This window comes from Macrobrachium rosenbergii, chromosome 51 (genome assembly GCF_040412425.1).
Source record: "Macrobrachium rosenbergii isolate ZJJX-2024 chromosome 51, ASM4041242v1, whole genome shotgun sequence".
NCBI classification, from domain to species: Eukaryota; Metazoa; Arthropoda; class Malacostraca; order Decapoda; family Palaemonidae; genus Macrobrachium; species Macrobrachium rosenbergii.
The window spans coordinates 19,700,888-19,717,528 of record NC_089791.1 but is presented as its reverse complement, the minus strand read 5'-3'; the positions used below and the strand labels follow the sequence as shown (position 1 = coordinate 19,717,528).

Sequence of the window (16,641 nt, the reverse complement as noted above, 5' to 3'; positions counted from 1 at the left end):
AATATATACATACATATATGATATAAATATATATATATATATATATATATATATATATATATATATATATATATATATATATATATATATATATATATATATATATATATATATATATATATATATATGAAAATTTGTGGCCCCCATCAAATTTTTCTGGATCCGCTAGTGATCGTCAGTGCTTCTTTATTAAGTCTTTTAAGAGTCCTGTGATTTTCCTCCCCCAAAGGCAACATTCATCATGCTGACGCCCAAACACCTTCCCCGCCCGTCTCTCGATAAGGTCCACCGATAAGACAGGACTTTTCGCTGTAACACTGATTAAGATACATTAAGGTTCCCGATTACTGATTATGCCTGCATCACTTCCCACATTTTCTTAGCACCGTCATTTTCAATTTCCTTGCTTTATTAACCGCTCGGTTTCCAAAATGATCGCCGTTCCGTTTTTGGATTTACGTCCCAGGGTTTCTCTTTTCAGGACTTTTAAAATGGTATTTTGGAACGCTATTTATTATATATATATATATATATATATATATATATATATATATATATATATATATATATATATATATATATATATATATGTGTGTATATATATTATATAGTGTGTATTTATGTATTTATATATTTATTTATTTTATGTCCATTATATTAACTCATAATGTTAGTAATCATTTTCATCTTAAGTGTATTTGTACCTGCTGGAAATATTGTCTCTCTATATCCTTCATATTAACTAATAATATCAGTAATCAGCTCCATCGGTTGTGTATTTATACCTTTTGAAATTATCGTTTGTTTTCACTAAGCATAAATAACAGTAATTTTAACACCCAACATAATAGAATTATTGTACGTTTTTTGCGGTTTCATGCCAGATGCTAAGTACTTATGCAATAATTATCTTTTACCAGGTTTGTGAAATGTGACATTTAATTAGACCTTTCGAAAATATAGGCATTTTCATCTTTTTTTTATTTTAATAGCTATGATTTTAATCCCCATTACAAGGAATTATACAGATCTATTTTCGGTGGCCTTTATTATAAGTTGTAGCGGCTGTACAGAAAATTCGATTGCGCCGAAGAATCTTCGGCGCATTTTTTACTTGTTTCAAAACTTCACCAGTCATGTCCTTTTGTATACGTCATCATTCAGAGACAAGGAATTATTTAAGACCAGTATCTCTACAGCAGCTGTAGCTTCAAATTTCTTTTTCCCGAATATGACTCTGCGGAAGAAATGGCTTATAGGTAACACATTTAGAAAGAATCAGGTCCTCTCGTGAAATAACTATTAATTTTAATTTGAGGTTACTTGGTGGCGTCCTTTAAGTTACAGTGGATATATAATACGTCGAAATGTCAAGATATCAACGTCTAGACTCTAGAGAGCGAACATCTGTGGTGATAAAAAAAAAAAAGGCAGGTCTTTCAAGATGCAAATGCCCTGAGATAACTGTGATATTTGCATGTGTTCAGAGGTAACAGTTTTATATTCCTCGAGGTCTTTGCTCATCCATATGTTCTTCGTTAGTCAGATGTTTATTTCCGTTACGAGCGATACCCGAAAAAAACGGGCAAGAGAGACTCCTTGTTGTTCACTTATCATCGTCTCTTCGTGGCCACTTAATCCATTGCTTATCAGTGTTGGATCGGCTGCCTATCTGGCCCGTCATCAGCATCCTATCTCTTTTCCTGTTTTTGCCACCAACGGGATCCTTCCTTGTTAATCCTTCTCCTGTAACTCTCCGGTGAAGATCTAATCCGTTTGTCCTTCCTGTTGTTTTGGAAGGGAAGCCTTCAGAACGCTCACTCCTCTTCGTTTGCAGATTGGCCGTTCAGTGGGTGTTTCGGCCGTTTCCAGTTTTATTAGTCTTCTGTCAAAGAAAGCTGTTGTGCCGGCTTTGTCTGTCCGTCTGGACTTTATTCTGTCCGCACTGTATTCTGTTAGCACTTTTTACTGTTCGCAGTTTTTCTGTCCGCTCTCAGATCTTAAAAACTACTGAGGCTAGAGGGCTGCAAATTGGTATGTTGATCATCCACCCTCCAATCATCAAACTTAGCAAATTGAAGCTCTCTAGCTTCGGTAGCTTTTATTTTATTTAAGGTTAAAGTTAGACATAATCGTGCTTCTGACAACTATAGGATAGGCCACCACCGGGCCATGGTTATAAGACTCATGGGCCGCAGTTCATACAGCATTGTACCGAGACCACCAAAAAAACAGATCTATTTTCGGTGGACTTGATTATACGCTGTACAGAAAACTCGATTGCGCCGAAGAAGCTTCAGCGCATTTTTACTTGTTTTGTTTTGATTTAGACTAACTGGCAAAGGTTAATGACGCTGCATACTCGGCGCTTGCAGCCATCAGAGCTTTCCTGTTCTTTTGCAATTATTGTCCGTTCAGTGACTAATTCGGCCTTTTTTTTTTTTTTTTTTTTTTTTTTGACTAGCCGTCAAAGGTTAATAATACTGCTTTCTCTGCCCTTGCAGACGGATAGGTTTTCCTTTGATCTGTCATGTACAAATTGGATTGAGGTGCTCTATTGAAAATCATCACCTTCCTTCCCTTTGTGCTTTGTCGCCTATTTATCCCTTGAGTTTTTTTTTCTTCCTCCGATTCTTCTCGTTCCCCTCCTTTGACTTGTTCTCACCTCGCGTCCTTACAATCAGAGGGATGCCATATGCACTGCGGTCGGAACATGAGAGAGAGAGAGAGAGAGAGAGAGAGAGAGAGAGAGAGAGAGAGAGAGGAGGGCTACCATGAAGCATCACAGGAAGACCAGACTCGGATTTCATAGGTCGGCCCATCCACTTCGCCCGCACCTCGGAGCCACCCGCCGATGTAGGGGCTTATCCCACTTCCCTTAATGTCTTTGAAGACTTCCACGCCTCTCTTTTGTGAGAGGCTCTCGGTCAAGTTGATGAAGGCATCAATTTGAAAATGGCTCGTTATACTTCGATTCTTCTTGCTTAGAACTATGAGAATACTTGTTGGGAATCACATTCGCGAATTACCGATTGTAATTCGCCAGCTTCCGATCCGTTTTTGAGGTCAGGTTCGGCTCTGAGGGGGTTACGACCCTTAGGCTTCGTTAAAGTAAGCCGAGAAACCGCGCACATTTGTTGTAAATTAAATCGCGGTGGATGGAATTCACTAGTCACCACTGCCATCAACATCCTCACTCACTCACCAGATACCCCATCCCCTCCCCCCCTCTCTTACTTCTCCCCTCTTTTCTTCGCGTTTAGACATCGGTGTGCTATCGTAACACTTGGGCATTTTCTTATAAATACTTGCTATTCTTATGTAGTTACTTGTAATCATTGTTAAGATAACCTCGTAGGCGCAGCGTTTGTTATAAATTTTCTTTTTTCGTCTTTTGACGATGAAATCAGTATTGGCTTATAAAATATTTTGTGAGGTGCGATGTCCTGGGAATGCGAAGCCAGAGAAAGTTTTAAAAATCTACATCTGTGACCACTGCATCATCAGCGATTGGCTGCGAGGCATATTTCAAAGAAATTGAGAGAAGCTTATTTAGGCTTATCATTGTGATTTCTCATTCTTATTATGAAGGTGTTGTGTTATTTTCCATGCAGGTCTCAATGAAAGGTCATTGAGGGAATAAGATTATGTGAATTTTGTATAAAAGTGATTTTTTTAACTTCCCTGCAACTTTTCCGTAACAATATCCCCTCTATTGTCGAAGTTGTTGGTTATTTGGGAAATGAAGAACGCTGAATATTCTCCACCAGCTGTTTTTAAATATTCAGCAATACCTAACGAAGTGTTTTGCAGAGGATTTTGGCTTACTTATAAATGAGTGTTAAAGGATATTCTGCTATCGTTTACGAAGAGTACTTTGTTTTATGAGAGAAAGTGCAGAACTTCACGATGGAAGTGTTGGTAGAATCCTGAATTTGTTTCGTTTATGTGTAAAAAGAATTGTAAGTTTTTTTTTTTTTTTTTTTGTCGTAACAAAATAATTGTCTACACTCTTGATAAAGATCCTTAATTTTTCTCGTCTGAGTTACTGTTAGCTTATATTTAAAGTAAAGCTTTTACCCATGTTCATGTTCAGGGTATCTAAAATATAGATTGCCGAGTACTTAGCATTATTCAGAAGCATGAGGAAGCGTTAAATAAATTAGGTTTTTTTCTGCTCTCTTAAGCCTTAGGTCGAATCTGAAAGATTTGGTGTGAAACTGAATAATAAAACAGAAATGAAATGGCTTTTGGATGTCTTTGCGATAAACCACACGTGGTAATCACCGTCTCCGAAAATCCGTACAAGGCCCATTCTTGAGCGTGTATAAGGGCCACTTCCTGATCTATTAAAAAGAGGAATTCCGACCATCGTAGAGGCAGCTCTAAAATCATACCACTGCTTCCCCAACCCTTCTCCTTCCCTCCTTCCCCTTCTCTCTTCTCTCCCCCACCCCTGTATAATGGAGATCACGTGGGGGAGAGGTGGAGAGGAGAGGGGGGGGGGTAGAAGGGCAGTAATCCGGTCGTTAATCCCACGTCTCTTAATTTTCCGGGGGTTTTCTTCGCTTTCTTCGTCCCGCACTTGGACATTCTTCTCTCGGGTCGGCCAGATTTCTTTCTGTTGGGGTTTTCAGGGGAAAACGAGGATTCTCGTTAGTCTGAGGAAGTTTGTTTACATGGTGATTCGCTCTTTAATGACCACATAACCAGGTAACATGGGCGACGCACTCTCGCCGCTGAAACCGCGACAACGTGTCTGAATACATACCCCGTGTAGGTGTCAGGAGGAGGCTTTGTACACTCTCCGCTATGTACACCCAAGTGTCTGTATGTCGAGGGAGTTTTGTACGTAGTTGAGATACTCATAAATTCACTCACAGCTCACACACACACAGACTATATATATATATATATATATATATATATATATATATATATATATATATATATATATATATATATATATATATATATATATATATATATGTGTGTGTGTGTGTGTGTGTATACACAAGATTTTTCTGCTGTGATGATTATTGGAATGTAAAGTAGAAACCATTTACCTGTTTTGATTCTTGATATAACCTTACAAACAATGATGCTTCGACGCCTAAGATTGTCGATTACGGTAAATAGAATATCTGATGCTGCAATTCCCTTACATAAGTATTTCCGCTACTGATATGTTATGCAGTGGTAAAACCCTTAGATTTTACATAAAATTTAATTATCAAGCCATCTGTTCAGTTGTGCTATTTTAAGATTAATTATTCAAAAAATTCTTGAAGAATTACAATTATTCAAAAAATTCTTGAAGAAAACAAATAGTACAGTGCTTCCAATTATCGTCATTCGTGTTTTGGTTGCATGTGTGGCGCTCACCCCATTTTAAATAAGCGGGCTGTGACCATCTGATTGGAGGTGGTTTAGAGCCCATCAGGACAACGTGTCTGGAGGTCGCTGGCTGAAGTATTGTGCCACCCCAAGCAGTTTCTCTCCCGATTTGCAAACTGTCCATAAAGATCCTGCAGAAACATTCCAGGTATAGTTTACCTCAAATAAGGGCGAGGAACTCGTTCGCTTTCGGGGAAGCCGGAGACTTAACGATGTAATAACTACAAAAGCAGATATCAAGCGATGTTAACACGTATCGTCGACTGTTAATGTGGCCATTGAGAGTAATTATCGGTCCAGTAACTCACCTGGACTTGCAACAGGTTGGAGAGCTACATGGACTGGGCTGCTCCCTTTTAGCTAACGCTCGCTGGAAAGATGTGGACCTGACTGACGAAGACAAGGAGAAAGAAAGAGACAGAGAAGTTGACCAGGTTTGTTTCTTTCATCAGCGGGCTGACGTTCTTGAATCTTGATTGCCTGTGGTGATACTTCACGGCGATTCACTTTTGCTTTCATCTGATTATGTTTTTGTATCGATATTTTTTTTCTGAAGATTGGAGCTGTCTTCATTGTGAAACGCGAGTATTTTTTCTTCACTTTTTAGGGTGCTCTTATGATCAGTAATTAACTTCGTATTGCTAAGGTCAACGAGCATTGATGTGTTAAGAAAGGTAACCTGTCTCATATAAACAATTGGCTTTCGAGAAATTATTATATATCCTACTGAATGCTGATTGTGTGGTCCCCCCCCCCTTTTTTATCTTTTTTCATTTACTGTTTTTAGAGATTGCCAACAAATTTATATTCTTTTGTCTGTTTGTTAATAGTTTGTGAATTCCACACAAAATGTTCTCCTTGTCAGGTTTGATTCGTTGTTATTTAAGTAAAATGTTCTAGAGGTCTGATAACTGATATGGAAGCTCTTAGATGGAGGGTTTGATGGGAACCATGCGAAAAAAACAGGCCATAAAAAACAAGCTAAGCAGGAACTGAGCAGGAGCGCTTGCAGTTTGAACAAAGCAAACGAAAACGTTTGTAATAAAATAATATTTTACTTGAAAATGAAGGACACTTGAAGATAATGCAACGTGGGATATTGTAAAAATTAATAACAAAACCTTCCTACTTTATGCACAATACTTGATGTAATATAGGAGTACCGTCAGGACTGCAGACGCGTTCAGAGCAAAAGCGGATATGAAAGAAAGAGAGGAAATGACATCGGGAATGGTGATGAATGTTTTTCACGCTCAGTCAGGCAACCAGGCACTTCTCAAAAACATGCTTTGTCTTCTTGAACACTGCAGTGGCTAGAAAAAGAAAAGTTTTGAGATCGAGATGCAGTAAACACAGGGATCTCTGATTCAGGGTGTCAAAGTTACTGATTTTATTAAAAAAACGTTAAAACGACATGCTCCCAGTTTAATACTCATTATGCTAGAGGATACTTCAATGTCATGCACGATTACACAGTTGATTTTTTGGTCAGTTATTATACTGATGTTAGAATCGAAATTATTCAATGATTGCAGAATGGGAGATGATTGTTCTCATACCAGGCTGTTAACTCTGAATATTTTCTAGCATGTTTAACATTTTTAGAAACTGAAAACATGTAAGTAATATTTACATAAAAAAAATAAGCGGTGATAAACTTTTTCAGATGGCCTCTCGGACGGTGTCCGTAAGTAAGTCACCTACAAGCCATCCACCACCAACAACTTCTATCCAATGTCTTCCTCACTCACCCAACTCGTTAGCCCTTTTGTGAGGGTTGCGACAGCTTGATGAGCCATTTTGAGGTCCTCTTAACTCCCTTTCGAGACTATAAACACCGCCACGGCACACACAAGGCATCTTAGCCCCTATTTGCTTTGCCGTGATGAGGATTTAAGACCTACGACGCGCATTCCGGAGTCGAAGGGCGCACGGGATGTAACAACATTTGGCGGGAGAAACAACATTTTGGCGGTAAGAATTGCCATAATGGAATGGCGGGAGATGGATCGAGCATGTTGGGGATTTGGCTACTTTTCACAGAGGTACATGTCATCGAGGAAAGGTCTCGGGTTATTATTAGTCAAGTCGCTATCGACCGCGACAAAGTGTGAGCTTTAGGGGAGACAACGAATATTTGCCTGGGTTTGAACAATCGTGGTCTGTTTATTTATTTATTTATTTATTTTTTTTTTTTTGCTTTTATACAGTTTACTTCTAAAATATATACTCAGTCTTTCACTTGAAAAAGGAAAAAGGGCTTGGAATGGCTGCAGCCATAAAACAGGAAGTTGAAATATAGCCAGGCCCTTTTTTCTCTCCAATATTCTAAAAAAAAAAAATAAATAAATAAAAAATTAAAAATAAATTAAGGTTACTTCTAAGCTTACTTCATCAGTTTTCTTGGGGGGAGGGGGCACTGTGGATAAGAAAAAACATTTAAAAAATTAAGGCTACTTGTAAACCTATATCATTAATTTTCTTTTGGGGGAGGGGGCTCTGTAGATAAGTGGGGATAATTGATCTTCATAATTACCAGACACGATGGTCCTGGGAACCTCAGGTCATGTGACCTCTTACCTAAATCCAAGTGTAAGAGCTTTATCCTGTGAGTTCTTCAATGCCTAATCCTTCGTGGTCACTCGATCCTGTCACCACTATGTGGTTGGTGGCGTCCACGACCGAGTGTGTGATACGTTTCTGAAGGACATTCGAGGGGCAGCTCCAAGTAACCACTCCAGTTGATGGAGCTGTAGATTAGCCAGGCTTTGTTGACCAATCGTTTCCTATCTCTGGTATCACTGTGCGGCAATTAGCCAATAGAATCACTCAGACTTCAGGAGATGGATGTCGAAGGAAGAGATGGGGAGATAAAGGGCGTGGATCAGGTTGACACACAAAGAATCATGGTGAAAAGAGTACAAGGAAGGGCAGGATTAAGGGCAATCGGTGAAAGTAGAAGAATAAAGGAAACCATTCGTGAAGACGATGACGATGATCCTCCGTCGTCCTGATGCTTGTGATAAAAAGTGAAACTGTTGTGTTGCTCTGAGAACGCCACCATGATTGAAAAAAATTGAAATGGTAACTGTTATTTGCTTCTGACAAGCAACTGTTTTGGTTGATGTAGCATAAACATGTAAACAAAATTACGTCTCAGATAATGACAGCTAGATGTTTCTCTTGTATATTGTCCGCGGCTGCAGATTTTCTTTACATTTTGTATTATAATTATAGAGTATTTCAGTGAATGAATATACGCATGCTAAAAAAAAGGACGCTTTTGCACGTATACACGTGTGTGTGTGTGTATGTGTGTATATGAAGGCTTCTGTCCTCAGTTGTACCTCACTGCCATCAGTTTACCTTTACAAGAAACTAGACCCTGCTCCTCGTACTCCAGAGTGAATTCAGTCCGCAAAATTTTGTTAACGGTCGTAAAGTAAGAATGTGTATTTAGCAAATGAAAAACAAAAGCATAATTCATTCGCGGAGAGGCAATATATCTCTGCAACGAGTTATCTCGGGGTATCTTTTAATCGGCCGATAGAAATATTTCACCGTTCAACAGTCTATTATCGTTGAGATATGACGGCAATCAACCAATCAGATGACGATCAAAGAGTCGGATTGAGGACCCCGTACTTGCATTCTAGCGGCGCGCAGCCATTGGCTGATACCATCAGGCGGACCATCCAATCGGAACGGCAATCTGATTCTTTTGTGGCCACCAATTAGGTCACCGGAGACCCTCCGCCAAGGACGCTCTCTTCTCCTTTTCTTCTTTTGTTAATAGGTTCGATTTTTTATATTTTGAAGTTCGTGTGCGCTTTATTATTGATATTACTATTGTTGGAGTGTACTTATGGCCAGCAGTCTCTTTTTATTCGAACTTTATGTAACTAGCTTTATGAGAATACACGTTCTGATGCATTAGTTTTGATACAATCATTTAATCTGATTTATAGTTTATGAAATATGTACATAATTCCTTTATGTGGATTTTTATTACATGAGTGAAACGATCAGTAGTGTATGAGATTGGTACAAATTCAGCATATTCATTCCTTACTTGATTTTATTTATTCATCTTTTTTCCTCTTCCAATGAACGTTCATTTCTGCGCTTATTAATTCGTTTAAGAAGCCAACATTCGTTCGTAGTTGGTCCGTTGGTATAGTGGCTGGTGTCGTGGTATGCCACTCAGATGTCGAGGGTTCGCGTCTTCCCCAGGGCGACGAAAAATCGCTGGTTCTGTATCACGATCAGTTACTGCTGCAGTGTGGGGTCTGCGGTGGGAGGTTGAAACTAACTTTCTTGGGAAGCTTGAATTTCAAGTCAATGGCCCCTGTGTGCTTGTTCCATGTGAATAGGTTTCATCTACTGAAATAGTAATAATAACAGGTTTTACTGTGCATATATACATAGTAATGTATTATTATGTGCAGACAAGCCTTTATTCATCATTACAGCATCAGTCTTTATTGTTGAATGTATCGTGTATGAATAGAGTCAGACAGTGTCGGTCTAGGAAAAACCTCCTTTGCTGTAAATTTCTGTCGAACTGGCATGAATGACAATCGTGTATATAAAATAGTCCCCCGTTTGAGAAAACCGTGATGACTTTACCTTAGATCTCCGTGTCGGATGTCTAATGGGTTATGACAGGCCGATGTTTAATTGGCATAATCAGTAGTTTGCTTTTAAATGGTGTGGAGGAGAGAGAGCCGAGTGGAGTCCCCGCAGGGAGCATAAACACTCCGTTGGATGCCCCGGGGCGAGCATAAACACCTCGTAGAGCTGAGGTAAACATGCTTTTCAAGGCACGGGCCGGAGAGACCTTCAAGCGAAATGTTTAATTAGTAAAGAATATATTCTCGAGGTTTGGGTGCCGCTCCAGTGCTTAATTTAGCTTTTCCTTAGGGCTGTGTTCATTTCCTTTTACCTAACGCTATACTATAAGGATTCTTCCCCAAAGGAAAGGGTGTAAGAAATTAAATTTTGTAGGCATAAAAGAGGAACCGCACATAGCGTTTCTTCAGGTTTTCGACATTATTTACGACTGCTTTGAAGTCTGAACTGTAAGTGATGTGTAAACTGGCCCTCTCTTGCTTATGTATATCAAGAAATACAAACGATGGTATGAGGAAGGGAAAGTTTTGAGACTAGTAAAATTCATATGCAGTAGCCTACTGCAGTGGGCCAAGCGACAAATGGGAATTATTATTATTATTATTATTATTATTATTATTATTATTATTATTATTATTATTATTATTATTATTATTATTAAATCCAACCCATTCTTTGGTGGGCCAGTTCTACAATAATTATGAGTTATATTTAATTTGATATCGAGCAAACCATTTTTCCTTAATATTTACCACAGTAGAGTACTGTCGGTGAGCATAACATGCTTTTTATATAATGCATTATAGTGTACATGCTTCAAACCTGAAACACCAGTAAATGGATTTTTTTATACGAAAATTTAGAGGAGGAAATAATACATATATGTTAGTATTTGTTGTTGTGGTTTAAATTAAGGCAGCCATATTCTGGCACGGGCTCTTGCTCTTAGGCGGCCCGTAAAAGTATTTGTGTGCAAACATACATATCTGTTTTAGATGTGTAAGCATATGTCTAATAATTTTGTATTCTTGACATTCAGACTGTGAATGGAGTGAGCTTAAAATGAAATTAAATACTTGTACGTAAAACCAAATCTCGCCTCCATGTTTCCAACTGAGGGAAGAAGATGGAAGAGACCACGAAATGCCATCGGTGTCTCGTCGAACGTAATAGGCGTAAAATAAAATGACTCGGACGATAAGGTCGACCCCTAAAGTGGCCCTATACCTTGGTCCTATAGACCCAGGAACCACTAAGGAGAGGTTGACGAATGCGAAGAACAACACGGCTGACACCCGAGGCCTGAACGTCACCTTGTTTATCAACATCCCGGGACAGTTTACACCCACTCACCTATAATGCTCATCATATCCAAGTCTCCACAGTTACTCAAGCTCAGATGGTTTGAGAAAATGCGGTGGGGTTTGTGGGGGGAGGGGAAGGGAAGATTTAATTGGAAAACCATTTGTTCATCAGGCCTGTTTGAATGTATTCCATCAGGTAACATTTTCTTTTTCCTAAGGTTTTTCCTGTGAACACATGTTTGCCCTTTACCCTTTCCGCCTTGATTTTAATCATCTTATCATCCGGTGATATAATTTTTGACCTTAGCAAATACCTATCTCCTTCAGTTTTTAATGAACTTCTTTATGATATGCACAATGCGGAAAGTGGATATACGCCAATCGTGTGAAAGAAAAATTAGTACGCTCTGTATTCTTAACTTTGTTGTATCACAGAAATTCGTGGCTCTCAGTTTTGCGGATGTGACACCTGTCAGGTCTCCATTTCATTTATCTTGTGAAAAATTATGTCTTTCAGGTCTCTTATAGAGGTTGGTCCCCTTTATAAACACTAAATCTTTCATATGCCTTGGAAATACAGTTAAATTTTAGTCCTGGAAATATGATTCCTTTCAGTCTAATAAATATTGATATTTATCAGTCTTCCTGTCATACTATAAATCCTGTTAATTTTCAGTTCCCTATAAATACTGGTGCAATTTCCCAGTCTACTACAATTTTATTGTTCTTTTTCATACCCTCTTCATGAAAATTGCTTGTTGTCAGATTTCTGCGTCTCTTATCGGTTAGCCCAGGATTCTCGTTTTCGTCGAGTTTTCAAATTTGGCGAAGGTGTGTTGAGGATGCAGCCCCAATCGACCAGAGAGAAGGTCTTTAAATAAAGAGACTTCTTCGAATCCTTCACTCACGAAAGCGCCGGTTCCTTATCTGATGTAGCTAAGACAACATTGGCGTTGGCAGTCTTCGTCCCTTTTTTGTACCAAAACATTAATCTTCCATCATTCTCCTCTTCGTTCCATCGTAAGGCAATACTTCCCATCCGCCAAAAAATAAACCTGGTGATAATTTCCTGACTAATATTCAGCTATCTCGCTTTTCTTTACTCCCTTTTATTTCTCTTTTACTCTCCCCTCCCTTTACATTTATTTGTCTTTTTATTTTATTTAACTTTTTTTTTCTTTTTTGCAACGACCGGAAGTGTTTATGATGGCTCTAATGCCAGCACATGTTTGAGGGAAATGTTGTGGTAAATAAGTGTTACCGGGGAACAGATTTGTTGCAGATGTGTGTCATTTGATTTCGCGGGTGTTTCTTCACTGTGCAGAGGGGCTCCGCTAATAGCAGTGGTAATAGCGGCCGCTAGAGTTTTGAATATCTCTCTGGTGAAGAGCTTTTTTTTTCCCCGACGCAAGTGGAGTGGATGACGATATTTTTCTTCTTCTTTCTTTCTTTCTTTCTTTCCTTTTGAAAGGGGAAAGGGGGTAACGCGGACTTAAATAGACGGAGGTTCTGGTTTCCGCAAGCGACTCCCTTGTATTGATTTAATTAAGAGTGGTTACACTTAGGGGCATGAAATTTATGGGTTACTGAATGCCTGAAGTCTCTCTCTCTCTCTCTCTCTCTCTCTCTCTCTCTCTCTCTCTCTCTCTCTCTCTCTCTCTCTCTCTCAGTGCACCTGAGGCATTACTTAAGGTTCTTTGCAGCGTGCCTTCGGCCCCTGGCTGCAACCCCTTTCATTCCTTTTACTGACCTCCTTTCATATTCTCTTTCTTCCACCTTACTTTCCACCCTCCCCTAACAATTGACTCACAGTGCAACTGCGAGGTTTTCCTCCGGTTACACCTTTCTAACCTTTTGACTGTCAATTTCCATTTAAGGGCTGAATGACCTCATAGGTCCCAGTGCTTGGCCTTTGGCATAAATTCTGTATTCAATTCTCTCTCTCTCTCTCTCTCTCTCTCTCTCTCTCTCTCTCTCTCTCTCTCTCTCTCTCAAGTAAGCAGAGCTACAGAACGCGTACTTTTCCGCCGTCGAAGGCACCGAGTACAGTAATATATTCTGTGATGACAGCGTTGGCAGTACCATGTCTCGCTTTTTACGTAGGGGAACGGGCTGGGAGCGGAAGGGTGGCCCCTTCCTCGCCCTGCTTGCCATGGATGGGTGGGTGGGTGGGTGGGTGGGTGGATGGGTGCGTGCCGCTGTACTTTGTAATACCTCAGTGTTTCGTATGTTCCCCGAGTGTATTTTTAGCGGCTGGCGATTATGTGTCGTTCACCAGAGGCTTTTCCCTCGTGTTGGCACCTGTGGACACCTCCGTTTATCGCCTCTCATGCGGTGGAAGATGGCCTGTCATGGGGAGGGGAGTATTTTCGCATGATCTTCGGACTAGCTTCACGTTTGGCAGCCGGAGTTTTTTTTTTTATTTTTTTTTTTTTTTAGATGGAGTCTCCTGTGGGGCTTGCTACCCATTACATTTATGTTGCCCAGAGCCGAAGAAAATTATATTGGAGCACTAAGGAAAATCACAATAACTAGCTTCAAGTTTGGCAGCTTGAGTTTTTTTTTTTTTTTTTTTTTTTAAGATGCAGTCTCTTATGGGGCTTTCTACCTATTAATTTTATGTTGCCCAGAACCGAAGAAAGTGAGATTAAAGAGCTAAGGAAAATCACAGTAACTAGCTTCAAGTTTGGCAGCTTGAGATTTTTTTTTTTGTGTTCTTTTTAGATGCAGCTCCCATGGGGCTTGCTACCCATTACCTTTATGTTGCCCAGAGCCGAAGAAAATGAGACAAAAGGCTAAGGCAAATAGCAAAAACTATAGACTTCCATCATGAAGAATGGAGGGTTATAAATTAAAGATAATAATGGTAACAGCGAGAGAATTCATCGTCATCATCATTATTAGGATCATTTTCATGAAGGTACAAACTCATCAGGACTTTATTGTTCATTGTCATCACCAGTATTATCATAGATTTCTGTAACTTGAGGATTGGTTGGAATTTTCACAACGAAAATATTAAAAGAAAGTGTTATGCCCTGGTCTGGCATCAACAGATTCACATGACTTCTGTCCAGATAACCATGAAGAAGTTGTAGTAGTATGATGTTATCTGAAGTAAGAAGCTACTCTGTAATAGAGTTGTTCTTTCTAGTCCCTTCAAGAGCTGCAATTAATGACAGCATCTGAGACTTAGAGAAACAGAGTGGAAAAGTCATTAAGATAGAACTTCAGCCAAAATGTAACCTAAACTATTAAAAAAGAAAAATACCGTAAGTTAACCAGATGCTTGCTTTTTTTTTTTCCCCGCTTTGCAGAAGTCCACAGTTCATGCACTGAACAAATACTCTAGTTGTTGTTTTTTTTTTTTTGAGGGTTGTATGCAAGCTTTCCTCCTAAATGTCTGGGAGCAGATCTAGGACTAATTTACAAGACGGGGAGAGATTTGCAAACCTTGTGCAGAGACAGGGAAAATAAACCTCGCCGTTATATATTGGGAAGTTTACAAGCAATATCTTATTTGTTGGTCAAATAGGACGTCTTGATGGACTATTGTGACAGTTCTTGAAAAAAGAAATGCATCATCGTAGACCACTTGAAAAAAAATATTGACCAAGAAGAATATTATCAACAGAAATATTCCCATGGCATCTCTCCCTCCTGTCAGTCAGGAGGAATGGCAACATTTTACTAACCGTAATATGTGCGATTAGGATTTTAAAAAACGGGGCCAAATGGTCACACATGGCGCAGCCGTGGTGCCAAGAAGAATGAAGTTATCTGTCATGCGTCAAATTAAGAGGGCAGCACACCTGCGCGCAATAAAGGTGAGACGATGCTATCAGGTGAGTAATTGTGGTTCGCTGCTACAATGTTGCTGGCGGTGATACAGGAAACAAGAACACGTGTATACAAGCGCATGTTACGGTTTAGAATTTATTGAGGATTATTTCCAGTATGCTTTTATATTCATTTATTTTTTGTTTGTTTTAGACACACACACACATATATATATATATATATATATATATATATATATATATATATATATATATATGTGTGTGTGTGTGTGTGTGTATATGTATTGTATTATATATATTTGTATATATGTATATATACATATATTTATTTATATGTATATATATATATATATATATATATATATATATATATATATATATATATATATATATATATATATATATATATATATATATATATGTATGTGTATGTATGTATGTATATATACATATATATTATATTATATATATGTATGTATGTATGTATGTATATATATATATATATATATATATATATATATATATATATATATATGTATATATATTACCTATACCATAACTCCTTCAAGTATTATTGCCCGTGGTGCGGTGCAGACCCTCATCCCTTCTCACCTCTTCCGCAGTTCTTTACCGACACTACAAAATTTTTTAAACTTTAAGTCTTGTTTTTTTTTTCATAAATTACTTTTTATTGCTCTAGATCGCATTCCGCCGAGGCAGACGAATTGCCCACAATGAGTTTCTCAGCTTGTATCTGATCACTTTGCATTTATTAAAAACGTATTGTCCTGGTAATTCGGCTGTGATGTATCCTTGGAGGATGGCCTGTCATGAGGCTCGAATCCTGGCCAATGCAGCAGCTTTTATCATTTATAATTCCCCTTGGATGCAAGGTATTCCCAAGGCATAGTGAATTCGATATGAAACTATATTTGTAATGAAAAATAAGCTTGTATATTAATTTATTTTTTGATTTTAGTTTTTGTGTGTGCAGACGCACACACACATATACACACATGTACACACACACACACACAGAAGCACTTATGATTCATAATTCCCCTTGGGTGTAAGGTATTCCCAAGGTATAGTGCATGGTTCTCAACCTGGTAGAGTGGATAGGAAAATTTATAAATTCTAGATATTAAACAAGAGTGAGGAGCTAATTTGAAATAAAAAAATGAAAAAGATTGTTATATTTAGTCATTTAGCTAGACTCGCTAGGCTTACCATTATTTTGTAATTATTTACTTTTGTTTTTTTTTTTTTCCTCTTAATCTGGGAGGGAAACTGATAGATGCAAAGGGCAGGAAGGACCAGCTCTTAGAGGGGGCGTGGTAATAAAAGGGTTGAGAACCACTGGTATAGTGGATTCGATATAAACTATATTTGAAATAAAAATTAAGATTGTATATTCATTTACTTTTTGTTTTATTTTTATATATATATATATATATATATATATATATATATATATATATATATATATAGATATATATATATATATA

General features: G+C 38.3%; 1 protein-coding gene across 17 annotated transcripts in view; it reads left to right on the top strand.

Annotated features, from left to right (window-relative positions):
* ci (cubitus interruptus) overlaps window positions 1-16,641 on the top strand; it is a 585,789-nt gene that overhangs the window by 274,023 nt on the left and 295,125 nt on the right. The gene's annotated exons all lie outside the window — the stretch shown is intronic.